The sequence below is a fragment of the Suncus etruscus genome, chromosome 13 (genome assembly GCF_024139225.1).
Source record: "Suncus etruscus isolate mSunEtr1 chromosome 13, mSunEtr1.pri.cur, whole genome shotgun sequence".
In the NCBI taxonomy this organism is placed as follows: domain Eukaryota; kingdom Metazoa; phylum Chordata; class Mammalia; order Eulipotyphla; family Soricidae; genus Suncus; species Suncus etruscus.
Genome location: NC_064860.1, coordinates 20422201 through 20438681, shown reverse-complemented (window position 1 = coordinate 20438681; position 16481 = coordinate 20422201).

Below are 16481 nucleotides of genomic sequence, written 5' to 3'. Positions count from 1 at the left end.
CACTGTCAACATTTCAACCAAAGTGCCAGTTTAGTAAACATGATTCTAAAATGCCAATGATTTTACACATTATCATGTAACTTAAAGTATGGTATTATGTACACAAATATGTTTAACTTGAATTATGAAGAAATAAACATGAAAATGACTATGTCATCTTTTCATGCCTGCTTATTAATTTATTTGGAATTTATGAGAACATGATTTTGTAAACTTCCTCAATGATTATTAATGGTATATGAACATGATTGCCTCATCTAAAACATAAATATTTCCTCTTTCTGAAGTATCTGGAAATAAGAGGTGTTCCCATGGGGATAAACAAGATAAATAAAATATTGTCAGACTAATTTAATAACTTTCCAGTAGGGTACTTTGGGTACGCTGAAGAAAAAAAAATCCATCTTTTTTTTATTTTTCAACTAAATGAAGGGCAGAAAATTATGAACTACGAATGGTAGATGATAGTTTTCTGCTTAGAAGAGAAAGTCTTTCCACTCCTGTGTTTTATAAAATGTAAATGCACTGGATCATAGAACTATATATATTACATCTCCCTTCTGTGCAACCCACCAGGACACCCATGAAAAGAAGATGTATCTCAGTAGGGTTTTGCTTGTAAAATATTTAAATGAAAAATTGAGCATTTTGAAGCTTTAACAATCGTTCTTTTTCATCCCACAATAAAATATTCATACAAAGCAAAGGAAAAAAAAAACCACTGCAGTTAAAGCATTTTAATTTAAAAAATAAACATTACAATGGTGATTTTTAAGAATGCCATGTAATAGGATAAAGGAAACACCAAGCCTAGGGAAGGAAATTATATTTTTAATCTCATGGAATTTAATATTTAACCAAGCAACTTTTCAATTTTCTTTCAAACGAAAGCCTTTTTTTTTATTAAAGAAATCACAACAAATTAAGTAGGCAAAGCAAAGATTATTTACTTGTTTTATAGGTTCTCGGTTTGTAAAATGGTACTAGCACTTTTATTATTTTGTTGTACTGGCTCATCACATGCGTTAGTCTGGAAGCACAGAAAGATTGTCCATTAACTTCATAGGACTATTTGGATTACTTATTGAGTTTGGGCCCTGGAATATTTGATTATAAGGAGGGATGATGAAGCTCAGTTAAATAACTGGAAAATTTATACTACAAATGTATTGCATGTTTCTTGGAGGAAGTTTTTAAATAGATATGTTTGGGTACATGGCGCTAGTAAAATAAATTTATAAAAAAACTAAAAAAATTTAATAAACTGAATTAATCTATAAAAGGAGTGTCAGATATGAATTAAATTTAAGCATTAATTCAATGAATCAGTATCACAAATGTAATGAAATAATACATCATAAACCACGCTCTAGGAAAAATGTCAGTGTATATTTCAGACTCCATAGGATAAGGGTAAGTAACTCATGGTCAAAGAAATGGCTTCTAGAAAAATTAAATTCCTATATCCCTCCATAAATCAGAAATGACTTAGCATTTTGCTTTAAAAAATTATAACCACCTACCTCAAGGTATTCATCAAGTAACGGGGTATGTGGTTTTAATAGAATTAGCTATTCCTTAAAATGTTCAGCCTTTCCAGAGACACTGACATTCTTCAATTCCAACACGCATTTATGTGTTTGTATTTTTCACACACTAGGCATTTGAAGAGAACTCTCTCAACATTTTGTTTCTGGAAATAATTTTCCTAGTATGCATTATACATTGGTACAATGTTTAAGCTTCATCATCAAAAATCAGACAAACAAGAAGCTGCTGAGACACGGGGCATGGGGTCATCTTTGATGTCACCCAACTTTATATGAAAATTAAATGTTAGAAGTTGGCAGGAAGGAAGCACCCTGGGCGTGGAGGGGTTAACCTCTGAGGGAGGGTCAAGAGGAATTGGAGTCCATAGAACTATCCAGATGTTAGAGAACCCCTAAGCAGCCCCCTCACTTGGAGACTGACTCTTAGCCCCAGCTTGTCCAGGTCTGTATGCTTGAACCCTGGTGTTTTCCATTGACCTCCTGACTCTCAACCCCAGGGTTCTTGACCTGAGTTTGCCCAACCTGGCTTTGCTCTATACTAAGTCTGACTCCAACCTGGCAATTCAATTCTAATGTCCTGCTCTGTTTCTGATCTGGCTTCCCGCCTCCTCTGTCTACCATGGCCAAGTCTTCATCTCTCTATTTACACAATGGAAACTCAGCTCTGAATTACTCTTCTTCAGCTGGAGACTGACAGCTGTAGGACTAGTTCTGTACATGATGTAACTATTCAACATAAGAAATTAGGAAACTCATTCTTTCCTTCAGAAATCTTAATCTAGTAAATTTCAATTTAAAATGTTATATGTATATATAGATATATCTATGTTATCTTATATATCTTATATTGTCTATATCTATTTTATATACATATCTTATGTTACCCATAAACTGATCTATACATATGATACCTATAAATTGAAGATATTCATATTTATAGATTGAAAATTATTTTATTTTCCCTACTTAGTCTGATAAAATCAGCAATGTGTTTTTCCCAAACAAATCATTTTCCCTCTTTTCTCTTATAATTCTAAGCCAAAATTTGTTTATGAAAAGATAGAAAGAAATGTTCTTCCCGATAAACAAATAAACATAATAAACCTTAATTTAAAGTAATCAATTTTGCAAATATGATAGTGGATGAATGTCTCACACTATGAAATTTTAATTAAAGTATAGACAAAATTCCAGAATTCAAGAATCATCAGATAAAAATGAAAGATACAGAGCAAATTAACTCCAACCTCTAAGAAATCAGTCAAAAATCCCCAGATCAATTTTTTTCATTTTGACGCCTTCAAAAAATAAAAATTATGCCCTTTGATATTCACTATGTAAGGCTCATAAATCAATTGCTAAACACTGTACCTTCCAGCACTTTCTGATCATACTAAAATTTAAGATAACTGACAACATTTAGAATGCAAAAACAATCCACATTGAAATCATGTAAATATTTGTACATTTCTGACAAACCTGGGGAAATTCATGACACTCATATTGTGGGCTTACATAGTTGGATACATACAAACACATACACACACACACACACACACACACACACACACACAGCTGGGAACCCAACCACAAATGTGAGTGGTAAATAGTGAGGAAAACTAAGAGTGATTTCAGAACTACTAAATTATATTCTGAATATGTGTTTGTAGGTTAGCTAAGGATAGACTTCCGTGAAAAAAAGAATAGTATATTTCCCTGATCTGATTAAATGGTGATGTTTTAGATAACCTCCAAGAAAGGCAAGTGGATTTGCAGGTAAGCTAAACAGACTCTAATTCTGTGAAAATCAAATTACAGCTTCAACTAATGAATTTTTTTCTGAAAGCAGAATCTATCAGGAATCATGGGGTGTGTCTAACTTTCTACAGGGGTCTTTTTTATAGGCCGGACATCACCCAGAAGTGAAGGTTCCAGACTATTCTGACATAATCACACATACATTTTTTATGTTGGAATAAGATGACACAAAAGAAAATCAGGGTAGGATGGTTACAAACAAAATAGGTTAATTTCCTAAGAGGGATTTCTGGGGCCAGTGTGATAGCATAGCGCATATGATGTTTGTCATGCACACATATGAACAGAGTTGGATTCCTGGCATCCTATATGTTCCCCCATATCACTCTTGGCAGGAATGATTTCTGAGAGCAGAATCAGGAATAACCTCTGAGTTCTGCCAGGTGTGGCCCCAAAACAAAACAAAAAAAAAATGGGAGTGATTCCTGTCTGCCTGAATGTCATACATACACACACACACATACACACACACACACACACACACATGACTCACACATCTTTGGACATCTTTGGAGTATTTAGAAGAGTCCTTTCAGCCCTCTCCAGCATTATTCAAGTACAAAAGACTAAGTCCCAAGATGCCTTAAGACACAGTGTCTTCCTTTATTTTCTTTTTGCTTATTTTTTTGGGGTGGGGAAGCCACACCAGGTCAAACCTGCTGATTCTTGGAGCTCACTCCTGGCACTGTGCTCATGGATCACTCCTGACAGTGCCCAGAGGACTCTATGTGGTAGGGAAGATCTATTCATCACGAGCCATTTGCTGCCAGGCAAGCACCTTAACCTCTGCATTATCTCTTTAGACTTTTTTAAATTAATTTTACTTTGAACATGATTGCAATAATGTTAACACAATGTTGATGTACATAGATATTGCATCTCCAAGTTTTTCTGGTTTTGATAACTTGCCTCAAATACCTCCACAATTGCCTTTTATGCAAATAGGATTACTAGTTTTTTTCCTGTCTGAACAAATAAATAAACAAATAAAATAGTATATTAGGTTACTGAAGATTAATAGATTATAGGCAGTATCAGTGTGCTGAAACATAGAGAAATGGTTCAGATCTCAGACTATTGTGAATCTGAAGCTCAAAAACAGCACCCCAAAATCTTTAAAAACAATAAAGAAACAAAGAAATTCACATGGACTGGTATACAGAGACACTAATCCTATTGAATCATGGAGCTCAAGAAAAGCCTCAAACTCAATTAATGAAGACTTTAAGCAATGCTCCATGCAATGGCCAGGAAAATAAGGCAATTGTTAGAAAAGTAATTCAACCCACTGAAAGATGAACTGAACCAAGGTATCTAAAAGCCCATATAAATGGAATTAAATGACTTAAAAAATAAAATAACTAGCCATAACTGAATTCAACATGCAGAGAACCATGTTAGTAATGTTGCAGACAAAATATTGGCCATCTCCAAGAACAAAGTGACAAAAGAAAAGAGCTATAGGGGCTGGAGCAATAACACAGCAGGGAGGGCATTTGACTTGCACATGGCCAACCTAGGTTCAATCCCCAGTATCCCATATGGTCCCCAGAGCCTGCCTGGAGTAATTTCAGAGCACAGAACCAAAAGTAATCCCTGAGTGCCACTGGGTGTATTACCCCCAACAACAAAAAAGGAAAAATAAAACAAAAGATAGTTATTACACCTCACCACAACCAGAGCACCCAGGAATCTCCACCTCCATCTTTATGTTGCTTTCTAAACACCCTCTACCTTCCCCTCTACATCCACACCACATTACTTGGTAATCTCAGCGTTGTAATCCAAGACAACACTGAATATGATCTTGAATGGATTCACAGCTGTCCCATTCAACTCTGGAAAGGGTCTGGCAGCAGTGGCCTTGGAGCTGCAGATGGAGTTGCTGGAGGTCAAACTACCCCATCTGTATGCACCACCCTGCCGGGAACCTGAAAATGTGTGTACTCACGCCTTGGAGGGTCAGCTTGATCCTTGCCAGTAAACTAAGAACCTGTCAGATTAAACAAAGAAGCCTTCATCCACCACACCTTCCCACCCTACTACATCACATACACACAGTCACCTTGTATTTTTTCAGGTTTGAATCCTGTCCAGAGAATTAGAGGCTACTCAATGGTACAAATGCATTAAATGTAGCTTGAGGAAGATAAAAAAGAAACATTCTAAATCAGAGAGAGGGATGTTCATCTATATATAAGACCAGAAAAGGGAGAAAAGGGACCAAAATTGGATAATTATTCACTTAGAGTTGAAGAAATATCAGGGGCTTTGTTAACGTTTTCAATTGCATTAATAGCTGAAGAAATTCTTAAATTACAAGTATGGCATGTAGAGAGGGAGGAGGAGACAGGGAGACAAGACACAGACTTGGTTGCTTTATGAGTTTGGCTGGAAACTTTATTAGTTTCCTCTTGGCTGAAAACAAGATTCCACCACTCTGCTGTCTTCCAGTACTGCACACTCCCAGTGTCACACACTGAAAAGCCCCTGCAAACCATCAGAGAAACAATCTCTCACCTGGGATAAACCCAATACATCCACCAGGAAAAAGAGTGCATGCTCTATGCCAGTTTTCTGTCCTTCCTCTACAGCATCTCAATTTCTAGATGTCTTTTCTTGGTGACAGTAACGCAATAACTATTTCTCTTGTCCCTCTCACTTCGGCTACAAGCACTTCTCTTTGATCACTGATTTCAATAAGAGGCAAAAACAATAGTAAAAGTTATGAGCCTAGGAAACCCACATTAAATATCGCTGGAATGAGAGCCCCCCAAAACCTAGAAAATGTGAAAATGAGAGCAGTGCAAGGGACACACAGGTGGAAACCAGGATTTTCCTTTCCTGCCTATCTTAAGAGGGAAAGAGATGGCTTTTTCAATATGACATAACAACTTTAGATTCTTCTCGCTGCCTCTATAGACAGATATTTATATAGTAGTAGAAATAATAAGATCCAAAAATTATACAGCTCCTTGGTTCAACACATTATAAGAGAAAATATTGATGCCTTGATAGGTAGTTCTATCTGAATTCTAAATGTCAATATAGATGAGTAAGTTCAAAAGAATTATATCAGCAAAAGAGCAAAACCTACATTTCCAATTATTTTTATTGAATTGCATAGTTTACAGTTCAACTGTATGTACCACAAACATTTTCAGCTAATTTGCTAGCTTATGATCACTAATTTAGATCAATCTTTTACTAATATAGATGAGGAGCAGGTATTACTTCTTTTATGAGGATACTTTAAATTGTCTATAGACTAGCCAATGCTTTAAGTTATTTATAGAATAGTTTAGGTAAAGAGGGATTTTGATATAGACAGAAGCAAACATGGTTTCAAGACAAAACAATCATGATTGTGTATTTTATCGTGTAGCTAAAAATAAATGCAGGCTAAGCAAATCAGGGACTTTATTCTTTCTTCAGTCTTCACCCGAAGTGAATAATCAAATCTGAACCTTTTGGCAAGAACTGCATTTTTTTTTCTAATACCTTCTACTTTGCTGGGGGGAAGGGTCCATCATGTTAGTAACACCTATACACTGCCACATCCCAGCTTGAATACTCTAAACTCAGGGGTCTTTGAAATCTTTAAAGCCAATCAGACATAAGACAGATTCTATATTGCAGGGCTGGCTGCCTACACTTCAGCACAAAACAATATTTCAAGCTTTCTGGAATACATGTGTCACCTCTTGTGACAAATAGCTGGTATTAATTAGGCACTAGACTTGGTGAGATTGCTGTTATTAACTGGGAGAAGATGGGTTGGATTTAATTGTGTGTGACATCAAAGTCAAGTGACTGATATTTCAAGCATCATTTAAAATGTTTGATATTGAAGTCATTGTATTCACATAAAGACTGTCTAAAAATATACAGGAGACTGATGAGAAGAGAACGAAAAATACATTTGTACATCTATCTTATGAAGAATGTTGCTTCGTGTCTTTGTACTGATATTTTCAATCCACATATGTTATATTTACTGATTTAGCTATGTAAAACTTTTATTTCATAATAGACTTAATTTTTAAAATTTTATTTCATGCACCATAGTTTATGATACTGCTAATAGATAGAGTTTTGTGTGTAACATTTCCATACCACAGACCATACCTTCCATCAGAATCTACATTTCTTTGCACCATTGTCCCAGTGTTTCTCCCAAATCTGTCCTATTCCCTCCACTTCTTTCCCCATGGTAAGTTTTGTACTAAATACCAGTTCTCAGTAAAGTACACTTCATTTCTAATTCTCAAAACTAACAGTAAGTTAAACATGATCTGTTGATAGTGCTAATTGTTCTTTAAAAGATAAATGACCAGTTTGCTCAAAATAAGTTTGATATAATCAAAAATAAAATTTAAAAAGAGAGTAAAATTATTTCAATAAAATATACTGGTCTTATAAAATCAGCCATAAAATTTACAGTGGCAAATTTTTAAATTCACATTAACTATTTAAAATGCCTCTGAGTTTGAAACTATAATTTTACAGAGCATAATTTTTATACATCAAAAATCAATTGTAAAACTTTCTCTTGAATTATTTTAGGATGCCCTTCATTTTTATGTCATGTTTATACATAAAAATGTTGAAAAGAAACACTGTACATCAAACTCAATTCAATAAATCCAATTATCTGACATAAGAGCACTCTCATGTAGAAGAAGCATAATAGTTTGTTTAATTACTTTCCAGAGAAAAGATTAAAATATTTATTTATCCGACAGTTGACATAAAATACACAAGACAATTACATGAAAATCTGCTTAATTGAAATGTAATATGTTGTAACAAAATATCCCTTGGGTATTGTTTTAAGAGCATACATAGAATTCACAATAGCCAAAAGTTATTATGCTCACTAACATTAAGAAAAAGATCTGAAAATTAAAGTTTTCAAGCTGAATAAACAAAAGTAAATTATTGTTTCTGAATTATTTACAACTTTTCTCCTTAATATCAAAATCTCCTCAATCAGAAGACTGGAAAATTTCGTAAAGAGCCTGCTCAATATTTTACCTTCACTTTAGTTTTTGTGTCATGCACATGTTTTCCTCCTTTATTCTTAAAATACTTCAAGTCACATAGGAAAACAGTTATGAGATGTCATCATATTCTTCATGTATGACTAATAATATATCAAGAGAAAGAAAAAAAAGCTTTTTTCAAGTAAAAGTATCAAAACCATCTCTGAAATTACTTCATCTCTCCCCAGTTTAATGCATTATTTAAGGTTTTTGTGAATCATTAATTTATAGATAAACAGTAGTATGTATGTGTGTTTGTATGTGCAAATCTGATCACATTAGTTTCAGAAATAAATAATGTGGAATCCTCAATCTTTTATTTTTTGGCTTGCTTAAATAATTAAATTCAAAAGTCAACATTACAGGAAACATACACCTAGGAAGAATTTTTTAATATTTAAAACTATATTAGTTTGCAAGAGTCAGAGAGATATTACAGCACATAATCCATTTATCTTGCAGGTGACCAACTGAAGTTCAGTCCCCAGCACCATATATGTTCCCTGATCACCAGCAGTAGTGACCCCTGACAGTAGAAACAGGAGTAATCCTGAAGTACTATGGAGGTAACCTCAAAACTGAATAGATTGATGATAGATAAATAGATATGCATATATATATTAGTTAATTAGTACAATTGACTAGAATTATGTTTTCATTTTTATTTGATTTTCTGGGTTACACCCAACATATCTGTGTGCAGGGGTCACTCCTAATGGTGCTCAGGAGAGCACATGTGATGCTATGGTTGGAATCGCAGATGGTCTCATACAAGTCAAACATCTTATTCTGTATTATCTCTACTGCCTCTTTCTTCAATATTCAGAGCTACTAGTTCAACAGTATTTACTGAACAGCACTACAATAATAACTGAATTTGACAGATAAACATCCCATTTATTTATTTATTTATTTTTTATTATGAATTATGAGAACAAAAGATGCAAAGAAAGAGGATAAGGTAAAGTTACAGTGGAAGGACAATCACCCATAACATAATTATCTGAAGAAGTCCCCTTGCTGATATCTTAACTTTGAACTTTCACCAAAGAAAGTTAAGATAAATAAAACAGAATCCATGTGCAATTACTTTTTCCCTCAAGTCCCCAGATTGTAGCACATTATACTATTTCTTAACAGCACACAAGGCAATCTAAAGCCATCAAACTTACGTAACTCCTTAAACATTAGAGGCATAGTATTTTTTACATTTCCATGTACATGCATATTAGCTTAAGTTAACCTCAAATTTTAAGTGGGTGTGTTTTAAGGATTAGAGTCAAAGGAGCACAGTAAAAACGGTGTTAGAGTGGCAATTGTTGTTTGCATAGGCCCACCAAAATATGAGAGGCATGGAAAGGAATAGCCTTGGGCTAAATACAAAGAGATCCTACCCCTGAAGTTTCCTGGCATAAGACCAGCTCTAGGCCTCAGGAAAGTTATCGTTCGCTCCAAGACATTGTCCGTAGCGCCAACACACTTATCACACAGTCTCTGTTGTTGGTCTCATGTTTCTGTATTAAAGATTCTGGAATCTGCATGTCCTACATTGAAGTCATGATGTGGAGTGCCTTCTCATTTCACCTCACCATGAAAGGGGAATGCAGGAAGCCCTGTCCTGTAAGCAGGTTGTTGTTGTTAAGTCTTCTCAGTGTTAAGGGAAGTCTCTTTTGAGCAGGATGATGTCTGAGCAGTGGTAGGGTCTTCCGTGGTAGAGGATTGCTTCCAGGTGATGTTATAGACAAACCTCACCATAAAGGGGCAATACAGCAAGCCCTGTCCAGTAAGCAGGTCATTGTTCTTGTTGTCTTCTCAGTGTTAAGGGATGTCTCTTTTGAGTAGATCGATGTCAGAGCAGCTGTAGGATCGTCCCTGGTACAGGAATGCCTCCGGGTGATGTTATATACAACCTTGGATGTTTTGTAAATATCTTCTGTAGATCAAGGGGTAAATGGAGAATGCCCATTCTTCTGAGGCCTGTGCCAGGTCCTTATGTCAATGTTCAGGGTGTAAGGTCTCATTGCACTACAAGATTTGTGTGTTCCCATTTCTATTAGATAAGAACTTATTGGTATGTATAGTATTTTCCCATGTTAGTGTGCCTATGCAAACAAGATATAAAGCCACGTGGTGCTATCAGATATATGGGGGCATAAGAACATTTCCAACAAGACCCATGACTTGGATCAAACATAAGTATTAAACTGAGGGATTCTTTCACACCAAATTCCATATTGAGCAGTTCACAAAGAGAAGATAAAAAACATGGGGGGGGGATCATCACTGTATAAGAAAGTATTTAGCAAAAGTTATAGCCGTCAAAGAAAACACCCATAAAATGTTGAAAAGATATGTGTCCTTTTTATGCCTTTTAAAATAGTTGGGTGGGTGTTAACTCTAGGGCACCACTTTGGTCTGTGAATTAGGACTCAACAGTACTTAAGTTAGAAAGGGTAAAAAAGGAGTAATGATGATAGGAGTTAAAGAAGTTAAAGAGAAGTATGAACTTATGAAGGGGTATGCAAAAGGGCAGAGTACAAAATGGACATTCTGCATACATAAAAACATAATTCAATGATAGTGAGTACTATTAATGTTTCTTGTGAGAGTACTATTAATGTTTCTTGAAAATGTAGACTGGACAGAGATTACCAGTGCCAGCCAAATCTCCTCCTGCTAGACTCCCGGCTCCCAGGAAGGAGAGATCCTTCAAGAAGCTGGGAGAACAGAAGTTCAGAGCCCCACCCAGACCCTCCCTAAGGAGCCGCATGGATAGTGGGGGAAGGCCTAGGGTACCTTCAAGCTCCACCAAGGGACCCAACTCACCGGCTTGCCCAGGCGTGTGGCCCGGGGAAGCCCTGGACATCTGGAGCAAGGTGGCCGAGGGGTGCTGGGGTTACCCAAATCCCGCACCCCCCCTAGGCCTGGCCAAGCAGGCCTCCGGCATGGCGTGGGCCTACCATACCTCCTCCTGCTAGACTCCCGGCTCCCAGGAAGGCAAACATCCCATTTTTGATATCAAAATTTATATCAAAATCATATCAAATTGATATGATAGGGTGGGATAGAAAATATAAGTTAGCACATATATAGACATATATGATCACAATTAAAGTAATTTTTTAAAAAATTGAAGTAGAGTTGCAGACAATGAGGGCGTACATTCTATGAAAGTTATATATCAGGGCCCGGAGAGATAGCACAGCAGCATTTGCCTGCAAACAGCCGATCCAGGACCAAAGGTGGTTGGTTCAAATCCCGGTGTCCCATATGGTCCCCCGTGCCTGCCAGGAGCTATTTCTGAGCAGACAGCCAGTAGTAACCCCTGAGCACTGCCGGGTGTGACCCAAAAACCAAAAGAAAAAAAAAATAAAGTTATATATCAGTATGTTCCACATAAAAATCAGAAAGCTAATCAGGGAAAATCTTGAAGAAGGGTATTTCAAGTCAAAGGAATAGCAAAAGTAAAGGCTCCCGGGAACACACACAATTGGAGGAAGCAAAAAGAACAGCAAGGCTGAAGATCATTGGAGACAGAGAAGGGAACTTGATGATACAGAAGTCAAAGTGGGAGAATAGAATAGGAGAAACTTCATCCACAATGGTGAGGAGTGAAACTCATAAAGAGGGCTCTGGGGAACTGACCAGAAGGAAAGGAGCCATTTATTTTTTTCCTGTCTGGCTCAAAGGTTTGTTTTTTTATATATATAATTTTTTAATTTAAGGACCATGGTTACAAAACTGTTTGTACTAAGGTTTTAATCATCAAAACTGCCCTTCACTCTTAAGATAGTCTCTTTACTCTGATAAATTATCCATGGCAATAACTACTTTCAGGCTCTTCCTGCTGCCTCTGACTCGGGATGTTTTGGTGGGCAATCCCCAGAAGACAGCAGTTGCTGGAGGGAAGGTTAAAGGCAGACAACCTTTGTGCAGAAGCCAAACTCAGGCAAAGCTGCACCAGAGAATTGGCATGATAACCCAACCTACATGACACTTTCAATGATTTGCTCTTTACTTAATCCCCTATTTTTCCAGTTATTTTTATTGAGGTAAGGTGTTTTACACTTTTCAATTTAATACACTACCAGAGTGCTAGTAACCTTCCACCATTGTCCCAAGGCCCTTCATCCATTCTGACCCTCCATTCCTTGGCAGCCTCAGTTTGCTGGTCTATTGACAATATCACAGAATAAAATTTTCATTGAGATTGCCCAATCCTATACTTTGTTTATATTCCACCTATGCATGAGATAGCCTTCTATTCTGAATGCTTTCTCTTAAGATGATACCCTATCAGGGGTCTCAAACTCAATTTACCTGTGGGCCGCAGGAGGCAAAGTCGGGGTGATCCTTGAGTGCAAAGTCAGTAGTAAACCTTGAACATTGGGGGGTGTGACCCAAACAACTAAAACAAAGCAAAACAAAAAAAAAAAGATTTCTCTAAGGCAGGGCCACAAAATGTTGTACAGAGGGCCGCAAAAGGCCCGCGGGCCACGAGTTAGGACCCTCCAATTCCATCCAACTTGTAGTGAATAGCAATATTCCATCTTTTTTCATAACTTTTTCATAAGCAGTGTTTCTTTGTGGATATATATCATAACTTCTTTAACCCCTTGTCTGTTTGAGCACTTGGAGTTGTTTCCAGATATTGGATACATGGTAAATAATGCAGTGTGCATATACTCTTGAGAATTAGTGCCTTTGTGTTCTTGAGTCTAGAATTCCTTTTCCCCTTTTTAAATTTTTTGTATTTTGTTTTGAGGGAACACTTGAAGGGGATCAGGTCTTACACCTCACTCTGTGTTCAGGGATCACTCCTGACAGGGTTCAGGAATGATTCTTATGTGAATCTTATGTGATTTTGAGGATTGAACCTAAATCAACCACATGCAGAAAAAGCACCCTGCCAAAACATATTATTTTTTTGGTCCTTTATTCCTTTTTTTTTTAACTGAACATGATCTTCTTGGTGAACTTTCACTTAGTTCCTTCTATTATAATCTGTGTTATTCTTTGAGCATTTTCTATTCTGAATAACCAGTTCTCTAATTAAATCTCATTTCTACATTCATCCTTAGCAATAGTGACAAATAAATATTTCAATACTATCTTCTCTAAAAAAGTATGAGTTAGCATACTTTCAATATATAAATAAAAAGTTGTCATACATAATAGAAAGTTCAAGCAATTGGGATGTTTCTACCATTTGAAGAGGAGGAGGAGGAAGAAAAAGGGGGGAAAGGGGAAGGAGGAGAAGATGAAGAAGAATAAAAGAAGAAAAGGAGGGGCCGGAGAGATAGCATGGAGGTAAGGCGTTTGCCTCTCATGCAAAAGGTCATCGGTTCGAATCCCGGCGTCCCATATGGTCCCCCATGCTCGCCAGGAGCGACTTCTGAGCATGGAGCCAGGAGTAACTCCTGAGCACTGCCGGGTGAGACCCAAAAAAACCAAAAAAAAAAAAAAAAAGAAAAGGAAAAAGAAGAGGAGGAGAGGAAGTGGAGAAGAGAGAAGAGGAAGAGGAGAAGAGGAGGAGGAGGTGGAGGAAGAGGAGGAGGAGGAGAAGAAGAAGAGGAAGAAGAAGAGGAAGAGGAAGAAGAAGAAGAAGAAGAAGAAGAAGAAGAAGAAGAAGAAGAAGAAGAAGAAGAAGAAGAAGAAGAAGAAGGAGAAGAAGAAGAAGAAGAAGAAGAAGAAGAAGAAGAAGAAGAAGAAGAAGAAGAAGAAGAAGAAGAAGAAGAAGAAGAAGAAGAAGAAGAAGAAGAAGAAGAAGAAGAAGAAGAAGAAGAAGAAGAAGAAGAAAAGAGGAGGAAGAGCAGGAGGAGCAGGAGAAGGAGCAAGAGGAGTAGGAGAAACTTAAAGAAGTAAAAAGTACAGACTATTTTTTTTTAAAAGATATATCTCACTGCTGTTTTCCTATGGTCAAGAACTGTATTAATAGAGGAGGTCTTTGCTTTGAAAGATATCCTTGCGGGCCCGGAGAGATAGCACAGCGGTGTTTGCCTTGCAAGCAGCCGATCCAGGACCAAAGGTGGTTGGTTCAAATCCCGGTGTCCCATATGGTCCCCCGTGCCTGCCAGGAGCAGACAGCCAGGAGTAACCCCTGAGCACTGCCGGGTGTGGCCCCCCCCCAAAAAAAAAGGAAAGAAAGAAAGATATCCTTGGACTTTTAATTGCTGAGGTAGCCATTCATTAGGGCACTTTTATCTCTGAAAGAGCTTTCTTTAGGTACTTCATTACATTTCACCATTATTAGTAATACAAAAAGATTATTCATTAAGACTTGGGTACCAAAAAGGGTTTTGTAGTAACATGCAATGCATTTGTGTAGAGAAGAGAGCCAGGAATCCTTTGAGACCATGGTTACATCACCAAATCACAAGTGGAAAACAAGATTTGAATGTTTTAATCAGATTTCCAAAAATGCAAACTACTCTATACTTTCTGGGAAATGTCATTTGTAGTAATAAAGATATTCCTATGTATAATGATGATAATAAGTCTTGTTGAACTATAAGATACTATAGGAAAAGTGCTCTACTGTTGAGATATATTATGAGCCTTAAGGGACAGGCTTCTAATTAACATGTATCTGAGTGCTGACCAAGTTCCTATCCAGAAAGAAGAGCCTTTTTTCATCTTCTTTTTATATTCCTCATGCCCACTCTAATAATACTGTCAACTGACCACGGAGCCAAAGCATTTGTACAGTAGGTATGGTATTTGTTTCACCTGCAGCCAACATAAGTTTGATTCTAGGCAACACATATAGTTTTCCAAGAACCACCAGGCATAATTCCTGAGTGCAGAACCAGAAGCAAACCCTGAGCATTGCCAGATATAGCCAGACAACAAAACAAATAAAAACTCCAATTCAGGGGTCGAAGAGATAGCATGGAGTTATGGCATTTGCCTTGCATGCAAAAGGACAGTGGTTCTAATCCCAGCATCCTATATGATCCCCCAAGCCTGCCAAGAGCAATTTCTGAGTGTAGAGCCAGGAGTAATCCTTGAGCGCTGCCTGGTGTGACCCACCCTCAAAACAAAAAACTCTAACTCACCAGCATGTCTCTGAAAAGTTTGCTAAGCTGTCTATGCCTGAAACTTTACAGCTGACATCTGAATAAACACCGAAATTACTTCTAATAGTCCGTAGGAATCCCATTTGTAAGTCCCACTGGACTATCACAAATAAAAACAAAAACTATTTTAACAGGCATAGTGCAAGTATTTATGTCAAAAAATTTGCTAAAATTAATCTACAAATCCAGTAAAGTTTCTAAACATAAAGTCAATATACCAAAATAAATACTGGATTGTGTGATTCTTATATGGCTGACCCAGATTCAGTCCCTAGTACTGCATGGTTCCATTAGTATTGTTCTGAGTAGCCACACCACTACTGGATATAGTCTTAAACAAAGCAAAACAATCAGTTGTGTTTCTATAAATTATCAACTAAATATCTTAAAGATAATTAGAAGATAATCACGCATTAGCATTTTAAAGTAGAATGAAATATTTAGAAATAATTTAAGAGATGTATAAATGTTTTTAAAAACCTAGACATTAACATCTAAGAACAGATTGAAATTTTAAGTAGACACAAATATAAATATATTTATGTATATATATATATTGCTTTTTAGGCCACACCTGGTGATGCTCAACTCCTGGCTAGGCACTCATTGCTCCTGGCTTGGAGGACAATATGGGATGCTAGAGGATCCAACCATAGTCCATCCTAGGTTGGCCATGTGAAGGCAAGTGCCCTACCACTGTGCCACTGATCCAGCTCCAGATATATTCTTTATTCATCAATTAAAAAATGTTAGGGGCCCAAGAAGAAGTAGTACAGTGGGTAGGGCACTTGCCTTGCACATGGCTGACCTGGGTTCAATACCCAACAATGCATATTATCCCAAGAGTTGAGATATGAACCAGAGTAAATTCTGAACATAAATAGGTATAGTCAAAAACAACAACCAAATAAATGTTGTACTGAACATACTAGCCCCAAATAATTTATATAACAATACAACTTTTACCCAATTTCTAATTTTTTAAAACT